This window comes from Podarcis erhardii (assembly GCF_964252035.2).
Source record: "Podarcis erhardii genome assembly, chromosome: 2".
Lineage (NCBI taxonomy): Eukaryota > Metazoa > Chordata > Lepidosauria > Squamata > Lacertidae > Podarcis > Podarcis erhardii.
The window spans coordinates 101581878-101604242 of NC_138498.1; the positions used below are offsets into that span (position 1 = coordinate 101581878).

Sequence of the window (22365 nt, forward strand, 5' to 3'; positions counted from 1 at the left end):
GGTATCCCTGTATCCCAATGGCCAGTGAAGCAGCTGTTCTGTATACCCAGAACAAGATGGAGTGTCCATACAACATGACTCTGACAGCATCCAGCAACATGCCTAGGCCAGAATGGCCCCCAAAATGCTAACAAAGCAACAGCAGAAAACAACTGCACCTCATATAAAGGAGAACAAAGGAACTAGAACTGAGGCAGAAGCAGCATTAAGACATCGGGTGTGATAGGTCTGCATTTGTCAGGGACAGGCAGGAACGCCTTGTCCCAACCTTCAAAATCTTCTTAACACAGAAGTCACCAGTGAAGCTCTTCACCCCAGAAGCCTGGAACCAAAGAGCTAAAGCAGCAAGATGCCCTGCTATAGTAATGACTGCCCCACCCTTGTCTTTCAAGTGCACCAGGAACTGCCTCAGGTGGCAGGGATAATTTCTGAATTCACAGTCCATTTCCCCCCCATTGCCCAGAAGCTTTCATCATACTCTTTGGATGATGTGACAAGTACTAATCGGAGTCTTGGCCTAACCTATTATTAGAACCTTGAGAAAGGAAGTCCACTTATTTTTATTTATGTGCTGGGTCTTAACAACATGGTAACAAATTCAATCTGTCTGTGTAATTAATGCAGAGGCAGTACAGAAGCCTAATGCTAGCAAATGTGGCATTTGACTCAACAAATTGAAAAGTAATGATAAAAGGTGATTAATGTTATAAAAATGCAATTACTGCTTGACATTATGAAGGTTTTTCAGGGCTTCCCCTAGTTTGGGAAGATGTGAGCTGTATACAAATGGCACTTTACATTGATTGCTAGCACCAAAGAAACTGTAAATGTTTTATGATATGTCTCACCCCAGGAAGAAAAATGGCAGGCAAGGTGTGACTTCTAATTCATTTACTCCTTGGCTTCCTCTTCATTGTTGATTGAATCTATGCCTCTGAAGCCTTTGACATTAAACAATTGGGATGGGTGAGATGGTTTATAACTAATTTCAGGTTCTCTTGAGCATTTATGTGTTTGGAAGCTCATCTCTGACCTTTCTTTCCACCCTCCTGTCTTCTCACCTGGGGGTCAGAGGAAAGGCAAGCACGAGGGGCACTCTGCTGTGTGAGGTGGACCATGGGCAAAGTCCTTCAAGGTCATCCAGGTTGTGCCTACTATGGAACTCTTGGGAAGTTCATTGGCTGGCTTTTGGAAATGCTCTCCACTTTCTCGATTGATGAAATGGAGACGTGCCACCTGCTTGGGACGTGGCTGGTGCTGTGGGTTAAACCACAGAGCCTAGGACTTGCCAATCAGAAGGTCTGTGGTTCGAATCCCTGCGATGGGGTGAGCTCCCGTTGCTCTGTCCCTGCTCCTGCCAACCTAGCAGTTCGAAAGCATGTCAAAGTGCAGGTAGATAAATAGGTACCGCTCCGGTGGGAAGGTAAACGGCGTTTCCATGCACTGCTCTGGTTCGCCAGAAGTGGCTTAGTCATGCTGGCCACATGACCCAGAAGTTCCCTCGGCCAACAAAGCGAGATGAGCACCGCAACCCCACAGTGGGCCACAACTGGACCTAATGATCAGGGGTCCTTTACCTTTTACCTTCTCCATTGATGCGGTACCAAGGTCAGTGCACCTGCAAGTTCTTAATGCCCTGGTCCTATCAGACTAAAGGTTCAGATCCAAAAGGTGTCTATCAAGGTGTAATGAAGAAAACAGAACCTACAGCAGTGTGGAACTGTAGCAGGCAGCCAAAAAGGTGGGGGAGGTAAATTGGCATAGATGGCAGTTGCACACAGAGTGCTTTTTACTAAAGTAGCCTTTAAACAAAGAGGTAAGAATTGTTCAGATTTAAGAGCAAAGTAAGTTTCCGTAGAAACCTGAAAACCCACTAGTCATGAGGAAACAGCTCAATCAGCCTGGGCCACATCATGTAGCAGGTGGCAGTATTTTCTTCTGGCTAGATGCCTTGCAGGTGCGCAAGAGGAGAACTTAAGAGGCATAAGGCATCAGTAGCTCCCTTTTATGGCAAATGCAGTAGCTACCAACCAAATGCAGGGCTTCTGGATCTCAAGGTTTGGGACCCATGGGGATCTGACATTTTGGGAACAAATAATCCTTTGCATTTGCCTGAGATGTTAGACATGAATGCGTCAATCAAACACCCATCTTTCCAAGGAAAGGAGCACTTCACCTTTGCCAATCCTAAGAACTGTTGCGTGTGCAAGTCCCTAGGATGGGCTATGTGCTTCACTTCGTAATTTGTTTTTCGTATGCATGCATGCATGCATGTATATGTGTTAAAGGTACACAGAACTCTTGCCAGCTTGGGATAATATGGGACATCAGAGCTGTATGCAGTGTTTCTGTAGCAAAGGATAAATCAAATATTCTCTGTGTACAAGCCTCTCTGTGTGTATGAAATGAATATTTGCCTGTGGTTGAGCTTTCCCCTATATGCTTTGTCTGTTCCTTTCCTCAATACTTTACAGGCCTTTGACAAAACAAAAAAAATAGCAATGCTGTTCATTCGAGAGAAGGTAATAATATGCTATTCAGTATCTCTTGCCTCGTAGGAACTCCCCCAGCACAATCTCCTTTTCATCAGAATTTGAAATATGAATACTTAGCTTGATGGATCACATCTGGATGGGTGACAATGCATAATAGAGGTCAAGAAGGATTGTATTGCTTGGTCCACTTCAGTGGCCAGGAGCAACCTGTCTATGGAGGAGGCATACTTATGAGATTATAATGGCAATTTGTAAAGCTTTTGCTTTTAAGCATCACAATTGAATCTGTTGTACAGGCAAAGCCGGTGGCTGCTATCCAAAACTTTGATAAATCACTTTATTGCTGACCTAATGAGTTCTTCATGACAGGAAGATTTCTGCAGTGGCTCACTCAACAACCTATTTTCTGAACCAGCAGTCATGACTGGAGAGCAAGAGAGTGAGCAAGGGAGAAACGTGCTGCTTTGCAGAGATTAATCTGAGACCTGATTGGTGTAGCTCTTGAATGCCAGATGTTCCTCCCCCAGTAAAAGATCTGTCAGGCCGGGGCTTAATTTATCTCCACCTCATTAGCTGTGAGTATCACTGTGGAAACAACCATATTTCTCGAAATAATTGCAATTAATGTTTCGGTCTTTTCCAGATAAGGCTCATCTTTATTTTTAGGTATTTTAGGTATTTTTTCTTTTTTTCTAAAACTGCTGCTGCATTGTATTCAGAATTTTAGAAATCTCTTGCTATAGATTGCTGGTTTTAACCTTTAAAGCCCTATACGGCCTAGGACCCTCGTACCTACGGGACAGCCTCTCCTGGTATGTCCCACGGAGGACCTTACAGTGTTCAAACAAAAACATCTTGGAGGTCCCGGGCCACAGAGTGGTTAGGCTGGCCTCAACCAGAGCCAGGGCTTTTTTGGCTGTGGCACGCTCTGTCACAAGAGACTAGGGTCCTGTGGGACTTGACACCTTTCTGCAGGGCCTGCAAGACAGAGCTGTTCCACCAGACCTTTGGCCAAGGCACAGCCTGACACCCGCCCCCCTTGGTAATCCTCACAGAACTCTAGCCCAATGGTTGCCATCAATTTGATTTGAACTGATTTTATAATGAATTGATTTTAGAATGCTGTATTATTTTACTGTTGTTAACTGCTCTGAGCCCGGCTTTGGTTGGGGTGGACGGGATATAAATAATTTTTATTATTATTATTATTGTTAGATGAGCTTCTGTGGAGGTGCAGAAATATCATAAACAAGGACAGGGATAAACTTCCCATCGCCTCACAATTATATTACCTGAAATGAGCTTTAAAGTTAGGAGATACAATATCCCTTTGGGGTGGCATTGTCTCCTTTCAGGGGACAATTAGAAGCCCAACCCAATCCATTACAGACACAGGTCTTATGAAAGGGTTTAGGGAGCCTCGGTTAATACATTGTGCTATCCCCAATTCCTCTCACTTAATCTCCCTATGAGTTGGCTTGCTTTCACTGGTTCCACTCAATTCTGAATACTGGTTCTACTGGTTTGACCTTTTGTACCGGCTGAAGCATCATACCTCCCTCGGTTTGAATCCCTTTGTGCAACTTACATTGTTTGTTGACCCCCTTATCCTTCAGTCAGTTGAATGGGGCGAAGATGAGCATCGCTAGCCCCCACAGTGGATCTGTGTGACGAAGGCTGCTTCTGTGTATGGACCTCGCTTGCTGGATATCTGATTGTTGCTGCCTGTTTTATGATTATTTAAGAATATGATTGACTCTTGATTATGTGCTCCTTTGAAGACTGTGTGTATTGTGTGCTGGCAGCTTGAAATATCGGGTAGTTTTATTACAGAGAATGTGCGTAGCGGGTTGAATTATGCCCTGGCCTATGGCTTGTGTACTCATAAGTCAACTGAAATTTATCCTGTTTACCTATTTCTCAGCCATAGCTTCATGTTTCAAGGACTAATACTCATTTTATCGCTGCCTCCTCCGATATGTATCTTCCTCCACCTGCCTCCTGTATCTCATCACAGCTTGATGCTCATCCTCCTGTTGTTTAGTCGTTTAGTCGTGTCCGACTCTTCGTGACCCCTTGGACCAGAGCACGCCAGGCACTCCTGTCTTCCACTGCCTCCCGCAGTTTGGTCAAACTCATGCTGGTTGCTTCGAGAACACTATCCAACCATCTCGTCCTCTGTCGTCCCCTTCTCCTTGTGCCCTCCATCTTTCCCAACATCAGGGTCTTTTCCAGGGAGTCTTCTCTTCTCATGAGGTGGCCAAAGTATTGCTCATCCTCCTGGAGGACTACAATTCCCACCAGCCACAGCCAGGATGCCCAGTAGTCAGGGATGATGGGTGTTGTAGTCCAACAATGCATGGATTGTCTTAGTTGGTGTTGTTGTCTCTCACTTTTTTGAGAGAGAGACTTCTCTTGTTTGAACCATGCCTGCCTGCACACCCTTCCTCTGGCATCCACCTGGAAGAAATTCACCCGACAGTCGCATACATTAGATCCCTGCTTGATTTAAAAATATCCCCCTCTCTCCAGACACCAGTGAGTGTGCAGATGGTAGGCTGATGTTGCTGTTCTCTTTTCCCCCCCTTCTCCTGCTGCATGCTGTAATAGATGGTACTCAGTGGGTTATAAATATTTTATACGAGCTGCCACATTAGCAAGGTTGTTCCACAAACCAGTCACAGCAACACATTCATTTGGGCCTCTTTTACGTTTTCATTGTTATGTGAAGAATGTTTATAAAGACTTGTCTAAACAAAAGCTTACAGATGCTGCAAGCTGCCCTGGAGATGCTACCAGGATATACCTCTTTGGAGCGATAGCACCACATAAGATCAGGCTGTGGAAAATTGTGCATTCTTTTTTCCACCTGCAAAACTGAGCCAGAAAATGCATTTTCTTTAACTTCTGTGCAAAATGATATATGCCCACCTCTGCGGGTTCGGTACACACACAAACACACATTTCCTTTTCCATGCCAAGTAAGGCTGAGATCTGTACTCTAAATAGCTTGTGCAAATTAGACGCATTCTAGTTTGGCTAATTGTTGAGAAGAGTTTCACCCCTTGTGCCCTGGAAGCACTATTCAGCCTCTCTTCTTCTTCAAGGCATTGTCTATCTTTCCTCAACCCCCATTTCTGAGAAAGTATAGAAATATGCTTTGAAAGATAGAAATAATGAATTTAAGACTGCTGCTTTTTGTGTGTGAGGTTATTGTTGGTGCTTTCAGAACTTGAACAGAACAGAGCACCCAATCCCTGTTGGAGGAACACTTTACCATCAGAATGAGATTAGTAAAGAAAAAAGACATATTTATTTATTGCAGAAAGCACATACTTGATAAGATCCCAGTTCTATGTAACTAAGATGCAAAGAGCCACACTTGCTCTTTCATCTCAGCAGGAGAAACACACAAAGATGCTTCCTCTCCCAAGGTAAGGAAGAAGAAGCAGGACGTAGAAAAGAAGCTAGCAACCCTGAGAGTATCAGTCTAACAGTGAAGGAAGAGCAAGAGGTCAGCACAAGTGGGATGGTCTAGGAGGTTTGGAGGTTCTTCTGTATCTACTCTTCCCATGCAGATATGTCAGCCTACAGCGCAAGCTGAGTTGTAACCCAACACATCCAACAGTTGTTGCAAAAGCACAGAATGCTAACATATTGTATGTAAGATTCCTGCCAACACACTTGCACTGACCACACTCCTAGCTGGCATCTGATTGCCTCATTCTGCTTAGCCAGGATTCCTATCCATCCCATGGATGAAACTATATATATGTTGAGGTACCTCCTTTCAGATTGTGTCAATCCTGCATCAGCTGGTGGACATTGCTGGTGTTTTGCTGAAGGGATTGTGCTAGCTGGCCTGTCACCATGGGACAGAAACAAATGCCTGAATAGGACTTTGATAAATGGAGTGAAAATTCAAATGATGGTGTTTCACTTGTCATTTTGTTGTCAAGTTAGAAGAAGTCCATAGGGCAGCAAGACGGGGCAGATAAGAATGAGCAGTGTCATGGAGACCATTCAGAGTAGATTTTTGGAGCAGCTATGAATCACCGTACCTGCAGAGACAGGAGGCCCCTCCATGTAACAAAATGAGCCACTGAGGAACCGAGCATGTGGAGGCAGCCAGGAAAGTTGCCCTTCATTTTTAGCTGTTCCTCTTAACGAAGGCAAAGAGCCCGGTAATTGTTAATGCAGAATGGGATTGTTTAAGTGAGGCTGGTAATGTGGTGTCTGAAGAATGGAAACTTGTTACAGAATAAAAGAAGCCCTGAAGTGGAATGTGCAAAAAGCTTTTGAAGGCTCTTTCTTATTACCCAAATCATGTTCTTATATGTCACGAAAAAGACTTGTTTTTTTAGAGCCTGAAAGGAAGGGAAACATTATCTGATTGTCAAATGGAGCAGGGCAGGCAATCAGTCAATGGGCCAATCTTCAATATGATATCTCGGGATATGGGAATGAGAGTAACCCTGTGAAGATAAGCATGACGAAAATGTACTCCCCACTATGCTTAATTAGGAGATTTCTCATCCCATCCTTGGAGGAAAATGGGCACAACTGGGCCAGTATTGATGGGACTTATTTCTTAGTAGATACAGATAGGAGATTTCAATTTAACACCAGCAAGAACTTTCCGATGGTAAGAGCTGTTCAACAGTGGAGGCCTTCGCCTGCCCCTCCTCAGTAAGGGTACCTTGTTAAAGAGATCTGGGGTGTGAATCCTGTCTGAAGCCTGAACTATGGGGACCCTTGGGGTGTCCCTATTTGATGTAAGTCATAGGGCACCCCCATCGGCGGTTTACCCTTAAGTGGACTCCCTGCAGATGGGCAGGTGTCAAGATATAGCTTGGCTTCACCCCAATGCCTAAGCCAAACCGCTGACATCTGTAACCAATAAAGTTGTGGCCTATTTGAACCCATAAACCAAAATACTCAGTGTCAGTCTGATTTATTGTTCTCCTGGGAAATTTGTGGCTCGGGTGCCTTGGTGTGCAATAAGAACTGTTCAACAGACTCCCCTGGGAGACAGTGGATCTCCATCATCAGAGGCATTTTAGCAGTAGTTAGATGGTCACCTGTCATGTGTGATCTAGTTGAGATTCCTGCATTGAAATGGGCTGGACTAGATGAACCCCTGGAGTTCCTTCCAACACTACAATTCTATGATTCTATGATTCTTTGCTGGTACCTGTAGGTTTGCCTGTATTCTTCTTAATACATAAGGTTATACAAGGTGATATCCAGTAATTATTATACCCAGAGCAGACCTCACTTAAGTCACTTGATTTCATGGGATCTTCTCTGAGCATGACTAACACTGGATTTCACCCACAGTTTTCAGTATGATAATAAATTATGAATAATTTAAATATTAGCTCCCTTCCACCTGAATGAAAGTAATTGCTGTTCTGAGTAATTAAACTGTAGTAGTCAATCATTACCAAAAGTAGTTTGGCTAGGCAGTTTGAACTATTGTTCATAAATCAATTCTAATTACCATCTAACTATATGAAAAGGTGTTTAACTAGCCATTCAGCTATTTTTTTGTTTGATTACTTGGTCATTGAACTACTTCTTGACACTGTGCTGGTTGTGTACACACCACATATTCAGTCCCATTGATTTCCATGGTAAAGTCTGAAGCATGGAATTAATTTCCCCAGTGAAGTCAATGGGACTTTTTAAAGTGCTGGACTTTGGTTCTATCATAGCATATATTTCTCATATTAAACTCAACCAAGTCCTTCAGAAATTACTGCAACTGAATGCTGCAATTTTTTGATCAGCATTTTGTTAGTAGGTTACTGTTGCTATTGATGACTCTGCTTGTTTTTATAGGGTGATGTGGTTTTAGTATTACATGATAATTGTTGTAGGCCATTGATTTGCTTTTAAATTTCTGCATGTTTTAAATGCTCTGTGTGTTGCCTCGAGTCTTGTTTTGAAAAATGCTTCTAAAAAGCCTAATAAGATACAACATTATTATTTTTAAAAATACTATTAACTCGTTCTCAACATATACACATATCCTTTCTAGCAAGTTCATAAATCCAGAAGAAAAACTAATTCAAATAAGCAAAGATAAACTATCCAATGAATAACAAGGAAATAGATTTAAAATTTGATGTGGGAGATACATGAACCCTTTCTCTGGAATTTCCATTATTAAGTAGACCCCACATTACGTTCCTGCCATGTGCTTGTGCTAGGGTTTCCTAGGTTGTCTGCGTGAATTTTATAGAGATGGGTTTGTTACTTTAAACACATTTAGTAGCCTTGGCCTGAGTTGGCATCCACGCTTACAGCCTATTGTAGCATTCAAGCAACTATCAACTGCAACGTAACCACTAAAAGCTTTGCGTCTGGCCTTGAACATTACTGGATGTGTACTAGTGGGCCCTGACCTCTAGCACTCGCACCAAACTCTAAGTCACTCACTCAAAACAATTCCCACCCACCCTGCCAAACAAAGACAAAACCTTTTACGTGTATGAACATAAGATGAACATTGCCGTATCAGAACAAGCCCAGCTTCCTACTTCCCTGGTGATTTCATAAAGTGCCTAGTAGGATATGAAGTCAATACAGAGCTCCCACTGTTTGTCCGCAGCAGCTGGTATTCCCATGAAAATTATTTATTTCTTATATATTTTAACGATTGATGGTAATTTATAGACCACTAATGCAAAGGGTTTCCAAGCGGTCTGCATCTTATTAAAAGCAACTACGTCATTGCCCTAATGGAAGTCAGTGCAAGGATTTCCCTTAGCACAATGGGACTGTCCCGTCTCCTCCTTCTGCATGTCCCCATGCTCCCCACCCAGATCTGTTCTAGAGGGTCAGGAGAACCGCCAATAAGACACATGGAAGAAGAAGACAGAAGATCGTTCTGTTGGACAAGCAAAAATGCTTGTGCTGATGAAACAATCTCCTCAGCACTACTGGGAATACAATGCAAAATACAAAGTATAACATAAAGATAAATATAAAGCAACTGAAGGACCTACAAAATCAGAATAAAAGGAAGCATCGCCACTCCCAAAGGCTTGACTGAACAAAAGCGATTTAAACGTGCGCTAAAAACAATCAACTGTTGGCACATGCATATATCAGAAGGGACTGTGTTCCATAAAGTAGGTTCCATCTCACTGAATACCGTCTTCCAAGTAGCTGCCACACAAAATCTTGCAGGCATGTGGCGTCACCAGGTGGGTGTCTCTCTATGACCTCCGTGATTGAACAGGGAAGTTTTATTGCATTTGTTTAGTTGCAATAGTATAAAAAAAAAGTATCGAAATGACTTAACATCGTAAAATACAGATAAAATAAATAAAAGATCATAAATTTTAAAACCACGTCCAATGCAAAATTCCTAGAATGCTCCTCCATCAACACAATATGGACAGGCCCTATTGTACCTCACTAAAAGATGAGCACCACAGTTGTTGCCATCTATCTGTCTCAAGAGAGCATGGAGTGTGCTTCTGAGGGTGAAGTCAAATGGCTGCGTGAACCTCCCTGGGGTGCAAGCCTGGGCAGTGTGTCAGGAGGTCCTGGGCTGCCCAGATGACAAGACCCCCCTCTCGACCTCTGATTTGGTCTAAAGGAAAGCCGAGCAATACATTTGGCACAAGTGTACAAGGTGACATCCAACTGTCTTAGGGACTCCACTCTGGATTTCCATAGGGTTTACTCCTTAGCCTTTATTTCTCCCAAAGATATCCTAAAAGGCAGCGGATGTTAGGGATCAGGGTTTTCCTTCTCCTAGATGAGCTACCTTCCCAGGTTGAGGAGCCTCACAGTCGAGGCGCACCTAACCACCAAAGGCCTGAGCAACTGAAAATAGCTTAGCTTGGCACCTAAAAATTAGCAGTGATGATGTCAGGTTCATGGAGAGGCAGTCCCTGAGGTATTGACATCCTGAGCATCACTTTCAGTTGATCCCAGAAACTAATGATTACACTTGGTCATCATAACTAATAGACACTGGTAGACCAGTCCTCCATACATTTGTCTTAAAGCAGGGGTGGGAGAAACTGTGGTCCTCAAGATGTTAGGTCCTCGAAATGTAGCCTTATGCGGCTTTGCCTTCAGGTGGGAAAAAGTATTGCACCCGGGAGAGGGAGTGGGAGTCAAACAGACACTCAAGGAATAGTTTCGGAGAAAAAGCTTTATTTCTACCATCCATGAACTGGTAGAAGGATCAAGTGTGATAGATTCACAAAACAAGCACGAGTTCACAGTCATTTGCACAGAGCATATATTCCCCTTCCAGTTCCCTCCCCTTTCTCCTCCTCTTCAGGAGTCCTGCTGTATGTTGGGTTTCCTGAGCATGAACAGAAAGCTCCTGTCTTGGGACTCTTGTGGACTCTTGCCAGGAAAGGGGATGAGAAGCCAAGGGGGTGGGTTGAGGAGCCTTGTGGTTCAGCATGTCCAAGATGTTGCAACTGAATGAGATAAAAGTTAGTTATCAGGCTTGCTCTGAACAGAGCCTATTCATTAGCCTTTTTGAAGCTCTCTTGTACTGATAAAAGAATAACATTTTGCCTTTGCCACAGCATCTTGTGAGAAAACAGAGGAAAACTTTAGCTGTGGATTTTTAGAAGAGAGAAAAGGAATTTTGGACAGTTTTGAGGCCTGGTTGGGGGGGTGACTTTGGGCCTAGGTGGGGTCACCTGTCCTCACCTCCTTCAAAGATGCTAGGCAGCAATTCCCATCACTCTTGACCATTGGCCATGCTGCATGTGACTGTTAGGGCAGTTGTAATCGAACAACATCTGCAGGACAACAGTTTTCCCTACCCCTGCTTTAAAGCCGTTCTAGCTCGTGACTGTCACTGCATCATGTGGATGTGAATTCCACAAACCATTTATGAGTTGTGCGAATAAGTACTTTCCTTTGTTTGTCCCCCAAAGTCCTGTGAGCCAGTTTTATTGGATGAACCTGAATTTCAGCATGGAAGTGTGATGAGGCGAGGCTGAGTTTTCATTCTTACTTTTCTGAGGTGTTCAGGTAACGCTCCCCTTACACACTGCCTGAGCCCTCAGTTTAGGGAAAACTGCTGTAACTGTCATTTCAACTGTCACACAAGTTGAAAATTCCACCCTCTCAACTCCCTCTCCACAGAACCGTATGCAAATGAGCCTGCTGGCTGCATACAGACCCTTACATTATACATTTCCCACTTTCCTTCTCTCATCCTTCTGTGGAAACCTTGACATCCATGATGAGCTGTTGCAAACCATTGTGGAAAGATGGGAAGGCGGGGGCGGGTGAGGGGAAAAGCTCCCAGTTTAATAATTTAAATATTCTCTTTTGGTAGATATTTTCTTAGTTTTCAGTTTGTCCCAAACACCACCCATGTGACATTTGATGGGTGTTCTGTGTATCCTTCAGACTAGTCAAAAGAAGAAGAAGAAGAATTTGGATTTGATATCCTGCTTTATCACTACCCTAGGGAGTCTCAAAGCGGCTAACAATCTCCTTTCCCTTCCTCCCCCACAACAAACACTCTGTGAGGTGAGTGGGGCTGAGAGACTTCAGAGAAGTGTGACTGGCCCAAGGTCACCCAGCAGCTGCATGTGGAGGAGCGGAGACGCGAACCCGGTTCCCCAGATTACGAGACTACCGCTCTTAACCACTACACCACACTGGCTCTCCAAAAGACCTACCTAATATTTTTTTCAAAGTGAGAATTTGCATTTTCCAAAAGCCTAGATTCTGATCAACCTGAGAGAAAGGATTGCCAAGCCAGGGTGGTGCCATGCTAGGTTAAAAAAAATGAATGCAAATATGAGATACCCCCATACATGAGGTGATTTGAGAGGAAACAGTTTATACTAAGAGAGTAACAAATGTTCTGTAATGTGTGAAACAAGACAGCCAAATAAAAGGGAAGGCTCATTGATTCCTCCCTTAGTTGGGGAAGGAGCATAGCTCAGTGATAGTACATCTGCCTTTCATGCAGAAGATGGTCCCAGAGCCCATCCCAAACATCTCCAGGCAGGGCTAGGAATGTACCTTGTCTGAAACCCTTAACAGCCACTTCCACTCAGTATAGCACATAGATGGACCACTGGTCTAAGCCAGTATAATGCAGTTTCCAATGTTCAGTAGAGAGAATAATTTTATGGTTTTAATTGGAGGGGGAAACTACACTAAACGTTTCATGTTGTAAATTGCAAATTCAATTTCCATCTCTGTTTGTTTAGATTCATGTGATTTGCTTGTGCTTTACTTTAAAAGGGATTATATTGAATTGAGGATCTTCCCCACCCGCCCTGAGGCCTTTTCCCGGTTAAAACCATATCAGTGCTATTCAAGACATCAGGTGCTTAAATATGGTTCAGCAAACCCTCGTCTTCCTATGTCTGCTTTACATGCCAGGTGGAAAAAGTGTGTTTCCTAACAAGCCATCCTTCATAAAATCTACAATAAAAGGAGGCATAGAGGGAAGGCATCAGATGTAGCTGCAGGCAGAAAGCAAAGTGGGTTTGGTGACCTTGATGTGCAGGCTGCAGTTGTTATGGCAACAGGAGAGCAAAATCACTGTTGCTAAGGCACACAGAAGTAAGGCAATTTCCCCCTTACTTAATGGTCATTCGTCTACAATAAGTTAATTCCAAATTTGCTGCACGCAAAAATGATTTAAAGATCATAGTAATGATGATAAAAAGTCCTAATGAGTCAGCAAAAGACATTTTTATGCCTTTAAGCAAAGTAGGGTTGTCTAGAGGATGTTCCAAAGTAACACATAATAGTAATGGATAGGGCTGAGCTGTAATCCAAAACAACAGATATGGTAAATCTGAACTATGTGATCAAGCACATCTTGGGTGCTTTGCTGCCTGGAGAGGCACTGGTGATTAAACAGCTCACCTTTGAACCTCATGTGGCTCTCCCGCCTTGTCCACGCTCTGAGAAAGGAATATTTTCTCGATGGCCCATATTATTTCCAGTTTAAGGCACCAGACCTTTCATCTGTGGAGCTGCATTTGGTCACTGAGCACAAAGAGCCACAACTTGCTCTTCAGACTCTGCTCCTTCTCACTTGCTGTCATACTTGTCAATTCTTGATCTGAAGGTGATCGTCATGACATTCATAACTGTGTGGCAGATAAAGGTTTCTCACAGTTTAGGTAGGTTGGGAGGGAGAAATCCCTACGTGCTTCATCAGAGGGAAAGGTGAACAAGTGAGGACCTCTTCACCAGCCTAACTGCCCCTGTAACTGCCTCATGCAGTGGTCTGCATATGCTCCTCTTCCTTCCTGAAAGGTCCTGTCCCCTCTTTTGTTATGTGTCCCTATTGTCCTGACAACTGGGAAACACTGGTCTGCAAGCAATCCAATTGGAGAACAGTCTTTACCAAAGGTGTCATGGGCTTTGAAGACCCTCAAACTCATGATGAAAGGGAGTAACGTGCTAAGAGTAACATGTTTGGTAAACCTGCACCATGATCAACCTCTGCCTGGAAACCAGTGTCCCCACTGTGGAAGGACGTGTGGATCTAGAATTGGCCTCCACAGTCACTTATGGACTCATTGTTCAAACCATGTTTATGGAAGACAATCTTGGTTATGAGTAATTGCCAAAGAGAAGAGTTCTTTATTACTCAATGGCTTTTGAATGTCTGAATAGGGTTTGGGTCTTTGCATTTTTTATGTAAGATCCAAGAGAGGAAGCCATGAGGGAGTTATTTCAAGTTCTTCTCCACCATCCCCTCAAAACTGGAAACGAGCAAAAACAGATTCACAATTCACTTCTGATATCTGAAGCAATCTTTAAGAGCTGAAAGTGGCTGGAACGTCTAAGACAAGTGAGTGGGGCCTGAATTTTCTGTGTCGAGAAATTGTCTTTTAATTTCCATGTGATGCTCCATGCTTTGATTTCTGAGAACCTTCCAGCAATCCATTTAGGAAACTTCCTGCTATCATTTGATTCACTGGCTTTGCAGTCACTATGCGGATTTTCTTCAAGGTGAGTCTGAACCTGCATCTTGGCAATCCTGAGCATCCCACTTTTTAAAACAACAACAACAACAAACAAACACATCAACAGCAGCACAGTCTTGGCCACGCACTTGCTTATGATGCAGGTTGCTGTCTTTGTTTAGTATTACAGTATGCAATTAAGGTATTCCTTAAAGGAATTGATCACTTAAATTAACGGTCATAGAAAATGCAATTGTGGTGTTTTTTTACAGTGCCCAATAGATTGTTAAGTAAAGATTTACAGGAATAGCCCAAATAAGTGTGATAGCATGCTTATCTCTGCTAATTGATGGATTTCATCCTTATCCAAGTGCAGCCATGAAAGAATGTTTGCCACTTCAGCAATATGACAAAGGTTGCAAGATCCTAAAGCTCAAGGTATAACTAGGAGTGAAGTACTTTTTGGGTTGGTTAACGCCCACCCTCTACCCCAGTCTCTTATAAATGTTAAGACTGCATTGGTTAGATAACGGGCAGTGGTGCCAAAGTGCTCCATCAATCCTAAGATGCTGGTTTTAGCTTCAGAAAAAGAAGAAATTGCTAAGTTGCCAACCACTAAGTGCTCACTGTCCTTGCTATCAGGGACAAAGTCATAGCTTGCAACCTGAGATAACAAACTTGTTGGAAACTTCAGCTTGCGAACTTCCTACAGATGTCTGATTGGCCACTGTGAGAACAGGATGCTGGGCTCAATGGGGCATTGACCTGATCCATATAAATAAAACATCATTATCATTGTCCATCAGGCTCCTTTGCTGAGAAGCAAAGTTTTCAAATTGTTAAACAGAAGTTACTTCAAAATCAAGTTAAGCTCTGTTGATCTATGTGGCATTTGCCTCCTAGGATGGGTCATAAGGAAAGGGTTAAAATAGGTGTGATGTGATTGGCCAGTGAGAATGCAAGGGGGAAGTCAGTTGAGTTGAGTTCAGTTGAGGTTTGGGAGTTGAGGTTGAGGTTTGGGAGTTGAGCGTTGAGGTTTGGGAGTTGAAGAAGGAAGAGGGAGGTTTAGGTGTGGGTTGGTAGAGTTGTATTGTGAGAGAGTGAGAGGAATTGTTAGGTGGAGTCAGATAGATAGTTGGAATAATCAGTTTGGAGTAGTTAGGAACTAAGAATAAGAAACTGACAAGAGAAAAATTAACTGTAACCATAAGCTTGTTCCTGCATTTAAAAATAAACTTGATTATTTGTTTATGTTAACAACTGACTGGACTCCGTGTGTCCCTGTGCGATACGGAGTGGTGGCAGCGGAAAAAGCAATCGCAGTGGTGGCACAGGGTCAATAGACTGTCAAATCTCCGGGGGCCCTGTGTGTGATCGCCACAATCTACTTCATTATCACAGCATAGGCCCCTCCCTTTCTTGTAACTTGAAGCCATTGGTTTGGGTCCTACCCTCCAGAGCAGAAAAAAAACAAGCTTGCTCCATCTTCCATATGACAGCCCTTTAAATATTTGAAGATGGCTATCATATCTCCCCACAGTCAATGTATTGCTAAATAATAATTGTATGGGTGCATAGCCCAATGGTACAACTTTGGGTGGGTGGGAGGAACACGAAAGTGGAAGCATTCGTGTGCAGGAAATGCAGGGGTATTTGCACTGGGACAGGAATGGATAAAATGTGCTAAACCATTATGAATTGCATCAGTTCCCTCCCTGTGCACACATGGGGATGGTGGGGCAATGAAAGTATGCCTCAAAATGCATTTTTAGCTACAATAACAAGTTTTTTCATTTTCATATATTTGAGAATGTGGGAATATTATGCCAGCTGGATGCTAGATGTTAATTACATAGTGACAAAAAATACACTCTCTTGAATTTTTTTAACATGCCCCCACACCCGTAGAGAGATGTATATATTACATAGTCTTCTGAAATAGGCTTGGGGTGTAATGGGCAAATGAAATGACTACTCTGGAAACAACTTTCCACATTTTCTGAAACAGACCACACTACATATGAGCTGAACAAGTTGTCCGAATCACAAGTAGAAGTCACAATTCTGGCACGGCATCTCAAACTTTCCTGATGTGAGTTGAATTGCACAGCAAAATGTTCACTCTGTTCATCATCAGCACATTTCAGACTACCTGTATGCCATGCTCGCTGTGTGATTGGCTTTCCAAAAAAGTGAAAGAAAAGAGCCAGCAATGAACAGAGTGGCCATATGTGAACTGGCCCTATGTCATCATTCAACGGCAAGTCAAATGACACAGTTGGAAAAGTTAATACAGCGTTTCTATGGCCAGCTAGGTTATATTTTAATTAACTGCTGGCCATCTCACTTTGACCGAGAGTCAATGGTTCCTGAAACGCAATGCCTCTGTACTGGCTGGATAATGTATGGCAAACTGAATTGTCTGAGACTCCAGCCCTTCGTTAATCTGAATGGAGTTTGCAGGCTCCAGTTAGAATTCTGTCTGCTGATCTTGTTTATATACATTCTAAATGGATATTGAAAGGAAATCACAAGAGGAAGTTGATTGCAATTTGTGGTTAAAAAGAGATAATGCCATCCTTGAAGCTACAGAGGCTGGTGTTTCACTGCACAGTTAATAAAGACAATGCTGGCTTCTGAGAGCAGATATGCAAAATAGGTAAGATATTATTTCCTAGGACAGTTTTTTGCTATTGTATGAATGCACAAGCTTTTGAGCTATGGAGAGCTATTCCAAAGTGATCCTGTCCCTGAGTTATAACTACTGGGCAGGCAGGATCACATTTAAAACCCCTTTGAGCCAATCCATCATAATGCTTTGCTGGCAAAGGTGGGGAACATGACAGTACAGCAATACTGACTTCATTAGCACAAGGAAGAAAACTGCAGAATTGAGAGCAGAGCTGGAATAAAAGTGGGGAATCCTATAAGGGATTTTTTCTAGTCTCATATTTCACCTGCAAAGCAGACGATAAAAGTTAAAACACTCCCACTGATGTCATTAGAAGGCCCCTAGACAACTTCCCTACTACTTCTTTTCTGCACCTCCATATGATTCTGAAGGTATGATTCAGACTAACTCTGCAGCCAATCACCACACAGCCTCAGGAAACTATAAACCCCCATCAGGGGATACAGCCTAGGGATACATCATTCTGCTCCCCTGGTCAGAAAACCAGGAAGGCACAAGAAAAGAACTTGGTAGTGAACCTTTGGGTTCACTTTGGGACACTGTGAACTGAGGAAAGACTTTGTTCAAAAACCAAATGCCCAACAGCCAGTGTGGTATAGTGTGGTTAAGAGTGGTAGACTCATAATCTGATGAACCAGGTTCGCGTCTCTGCTCCTCCACATGCAGCTGCTGGATGACCTTGGGCCAGTCACACTTCTCTGAAGTCTCTCAGCCCCACTCACCTCACAGAGTGTTTGTTGTGGGGGAGGAAGGGAAAGGAGAATGTTAGCTGCTTTGAGACTCCTTCGGGTAGTGATAAAGAGGGATATCAAATCCAAACAGCCAGAGTGAATGATTTATTTTTATTTTTATGAAGAAATAAATTTGCTTTGCCGGAACCTGTATAGACACCTTTTATCTCAACAATATCACTTAGGGTAAAGAATATTATTTAGGCTGCAATTTTCTACACCAGAGGCGTAGAACTTGTGGCCCTCCAGGAATAAGTAGTAATACCAGTGGCACAGCAAAGAAGTGCCAGGGAGAAATGTTTGCCTGATGCAGAGAAGACGTGGGCACTGGGAATTTCTATAACCAAACGTTCCTCCTAGATTCACCCATATCACCAAATATTCCTGTATAACACCTATAGCTTTCACACATGTCTACCCAAAGTAGGAGTTAATAAAACAAATCCCAACGAATGATGCATATTGCACCTCAGTGCACAAATACAGAACCAAGTAAATAATTCACGGGATACTGTCACAGCTGCACTGTCAAACTGCCATCTACTTCTCTCTTGTAACTCACCACAATCCCTATCCCCTTGTTAGACTCAAGAGAAAGTGGGAAGGATTGCTTCTATCTTCCAGCAAAGGCCAAACCTATGTTGGCACAGCAGCACCCTTGCCGAAGACAAAACTGTTACAACTGTAGGGAAGTAACAAGGAGGGAAATGTGGGGTTGTGATGGAAAAGAAGCATAGCTTAGTAGGAGTGCCAATAGTCTGTCTGTACCAATTTTTACTGTCCATGCCCACCTTCACCCTGGCATAATGCTAACAACTTCAACACTTCAGTTGAAATTAACGCAGGTCCGAACTGCACCACAGCTCCCCTCTTTGCTGCCAGAGAGGTTGTGAACCAACCTGAGATCTGCGGATGAAGGGCAGTATGCACATTTAATTAAAATAACTATTATTCTGCAGGCTCATCCGGACTTTCCCCCACAGAAACCCAATCTTTACCACTGAAACAGACCAAACATCAATAGGGTTTCCTTCTATTTATTGATAAAGAGCTGGTTTTCCCAGGGAAAATGACAGAGCAAGGGCAAAAATAACTTGGACCCATACACATTTTCTAGGTAGGGGACAAGCACAAGTCTGGATGAGCCCTGACTCACACTGCAGACAATCACTGTACAGGGGTACCTTGGTTTACAACAGCAATCCCTTCCGGAGGTCCGGTTGTAAACCAAAACAGGTTATAACCCAAGGTGCACTTTTGCCAATGTGGCCTTCAAAAAAAGAAAGAAAAAAGGGTTGTAATCCAAAAAAAAAAAAAAAAAAAAGGGACACACACTTCCAGGTTTGACATGGTTGTAATCCAAAAAGGTTGCAAACCAAGGTACCACTGTATTACAGTAGGAATATACAAGATCTGCCTTACATGTCAGCAAGAGGCATGAGACTACAAAACTCTGCCCTCTTAACTGGAAAATTTAAAACATTGGATGATGGAGATCTTTGCAGAAAGGGAACACTGTGTGTTCAGGCATGTGTACACAACAACAACAACAACAACAACAACAACAACAACAACAACCAGGGCTTACTGTTCAACCTGGGATGAAAAGGGCATCTTCTTGGGAGCCTTACTGCTATCCTACCAATGCCCACTAGGAACCTCCGCTCCCTTTGGCAACTGAGGCTGCAGCGAAAAGGCAATACCCCCAAGTAAACAAGGGAGGCAGGCTCATTGAAGAAGTCAAGACCAAATGTCAGTTCAGGTTTCTTGTCCATCCTTCATCACCCCCCGCCAACCCCCATTGCTCAGAAGGTTGTAGTAGCAACTGCTACACAGGCCTTACCTATGCATAATGCAAGAAGACAACCCCTATTTGCTGACAGCCCCAGTAATCTTCATGGTTGGATATGCAGAGAAACATGTGATGTGAGTGATTCGAATAGAATTTCTGAGATTGCCATCTCATCCATTTCAGGAAGAATTCTAGAGCTTTGGAGTTCATGAGATTAGGAGCAAATTGCAAATTTGCCGCTTCCATGTGAGTTTCAGCTAAGAACCTCAGAAGATCCTGCTGGATCAGGCCAAAGGCCCTTCAAGTCCAGCATGCTGTCGTTACAGCGATGGACAAGATGCCTGTGAGAAGCTGGCAAACTGGACATCGGCGCAACCGCACTCTGCCCACTTGCGATTCCCAGCCACCAGTATTCAGAGGTATAATGTTTCTGACAGTGGAGGTAGAACATTGCCATTGTAGCTAGGCACACAGAGAAAAGTGTTTGCTAATGCTGCTGCTTTCAACTAAATCACCCCTGGAGGAAAGAGACCCTTGGCTCAGTTTTATTTGCAAATTTGTATCAGCCACCCCTCCCCACCAAACAGAGAGGTTTGCAAGCATCTTTCCTGGGCTTGCCAATCCATCACACAAAGACCTTCAGGGAAGGTAAGACAATGCATATTTATTCTCCCAGGCATTAATAGTTTGCTGTGCTGGGTTTCTAACAGAATTTTGTCATGCTCATGTTGTTGGAAAGATACTGCGGGTGGTGGAGAGAAAGAGAGAAAAGAGACTCCCACCTCCTTTTGGAATGCAGCCCAGAAAATCCAAGATTCCTGCAGTTAAATATTTGTCCATCTTTTTTTTTTTTTGCCAACCCAGTTCTATGCAAAGATGTTTACACTTCCTCTACCTCTAGGGTGGTTTCCATAATTGGATTAGTACTGTGTGGATTTCAGATTGCTGCATTAGGGTATGTACTGAAGCTGGCATGTTGCCCTTCGAAGCTAATGCCACAACTTCCCTAGAAATTCTGTCTGGACTGCAAGGTGAGTAGAATAGATAAGAGCACTGCCACATCCAAATAATCTTGGTTAGAAGGTTGGGTGGTCACCTATCAGGGATGATGTAGCAATGGATTTCTTGGCATGGGTTGGACTTGATGGCCTTTGAGGTGCCTTCCACGATGTAATTATTCTAAATTTTGTTCAGCTGCTGCTCATCATGTTGTTTCACAGATACCAGGCCTCTAAAGAAAATGCAAATTCCAACTCAAAACCTCACCAAACTGTAATCTGAGGAAATGCCAGTAGAGTCTAGGAGAACAGACCCTTAGGTCACTCGGTTTATATATTTCAGGAGATGAAGTGTCAATTCAACATTCTTGCCATCTGGGCAATCTGGGTGGCAGGCATGCTTCCAACCTGTCTGAGAGTGCCAAGGATCAAGTCATTTTTGCAGAGGTTTCACCCATTACTTTGAAGCCTAATTCATACTCTTGGGCTCATATGGCCATGATGAGAGCCACAGCAAGAGGTACTTCCCTTTCTTTCGTTTTAGTTAAGCTTGGTGAGAAGGATTTCGTTGGGTGACAAGGCAACAGCACTCCAGCAGATGCAGGGCCAAAATGATGGCAGAGGAAAGGCTGTCATGTCAATACAGGAGGCCAACCCCACCTTTTTATCTTCAGATATGTAATAGTGATAGCCTCTACAGTGGATTGGGCACTGGCAGCTATGAACTCTTAGTCTAAAGCTTGCCTGTTTTGCAGCTTTAGCTGTTTTGCCAATGATGGCTATTCCTAGACGGGGATAGTCTGGCCCACAGGAAGTCATGCTCTGGTAATCTCCTGACTGGATTACTGTAATGCGCTGTATATATGGAACGCCCTCCCACCAGATGTCAAAGAGAACAACAACTACCAGACTTTTAGAAGACATCTGAAGGCAGCCCTGTTTGGAGAAGCTTTTAATGTTTGATGCATTACTGTATTTAATATTTTGTTGGAAGCCGCACAGAGTGGCTGGGGAAGCCCAGCCAGATGGGCAGGGTATAAATAATATATTATTATTATTATTATTATTATTATTATTATTATTATTATTTAGGGCTGTCCTAGAAGATGACCTAGTGATGTATGGAAGTGAGAGCTGGACTATAAAGAAGGCTGATCGCCGAAGAATTGATGCTTTTGAATTATGGTGCTGGAGGAGACTCTTGAGAGTCCCATGGACTGCAAGAAGATCAAACCTATCCATTCTTAAGAAAATCAGCCCTGAGTGCTCACTGGAAGGACAGATCCTGAAGCTGAGGCTCCAATACTTTGGCCTCCTCATTAGAAGAGAAGACTCCCTGGGAAAGACCCTGGTGTTGGGAAAGATGGAGGGCACAAGGAGAAGGGGACGACAGAGGACGAGATGGTTGGATAGTGTTCTCGAAGCTACCAGCATGAGTTTGACCAAACTGTGGGAGGCAGTGGAAGACAGGAGTGCCTGGCATGCTCTGGTCCATGGGGTCACGAAGAGTCGGACATAACTAAATGACTAAACAACAACAACAGAAGATGACTAGGAAATGGCCAGCCAGCAAAAGACTGCAATGTCACCAGCACCTGATAATTTGCACAACAATATAATGCAGGAAAGAGTATTTAGAGTGTGGAGAGGTTCTGCTCATGTTCAAGCCCCCATGCAGACCTCTCCTGCTCAACACACTCAGGGATGGTGAGGCTTGTGTG

At 43.3% G+C, this 22365-nt stretch overlaps 1 long non-coding RNA gene across 1 annotated transcript; it reads left to right on the forward strand.

The window, feature by feature from the left end:
• The first annotated feature begins 9344 nt into the window (after positions 1-9344).
• LOC309337485 lies at positions 9345-15682 on the forward strand. The gene is made up of 2 exons (XR_014154350.1): positions 9345-9732; positions 11285-15682. It is a non-coding gene; the product is annotated as an uncharacterized lncRNA (long non-coding RNA).
• The last annotated feature ends 6683 nt before the right edge of the window (positions 15683-22365 follow it).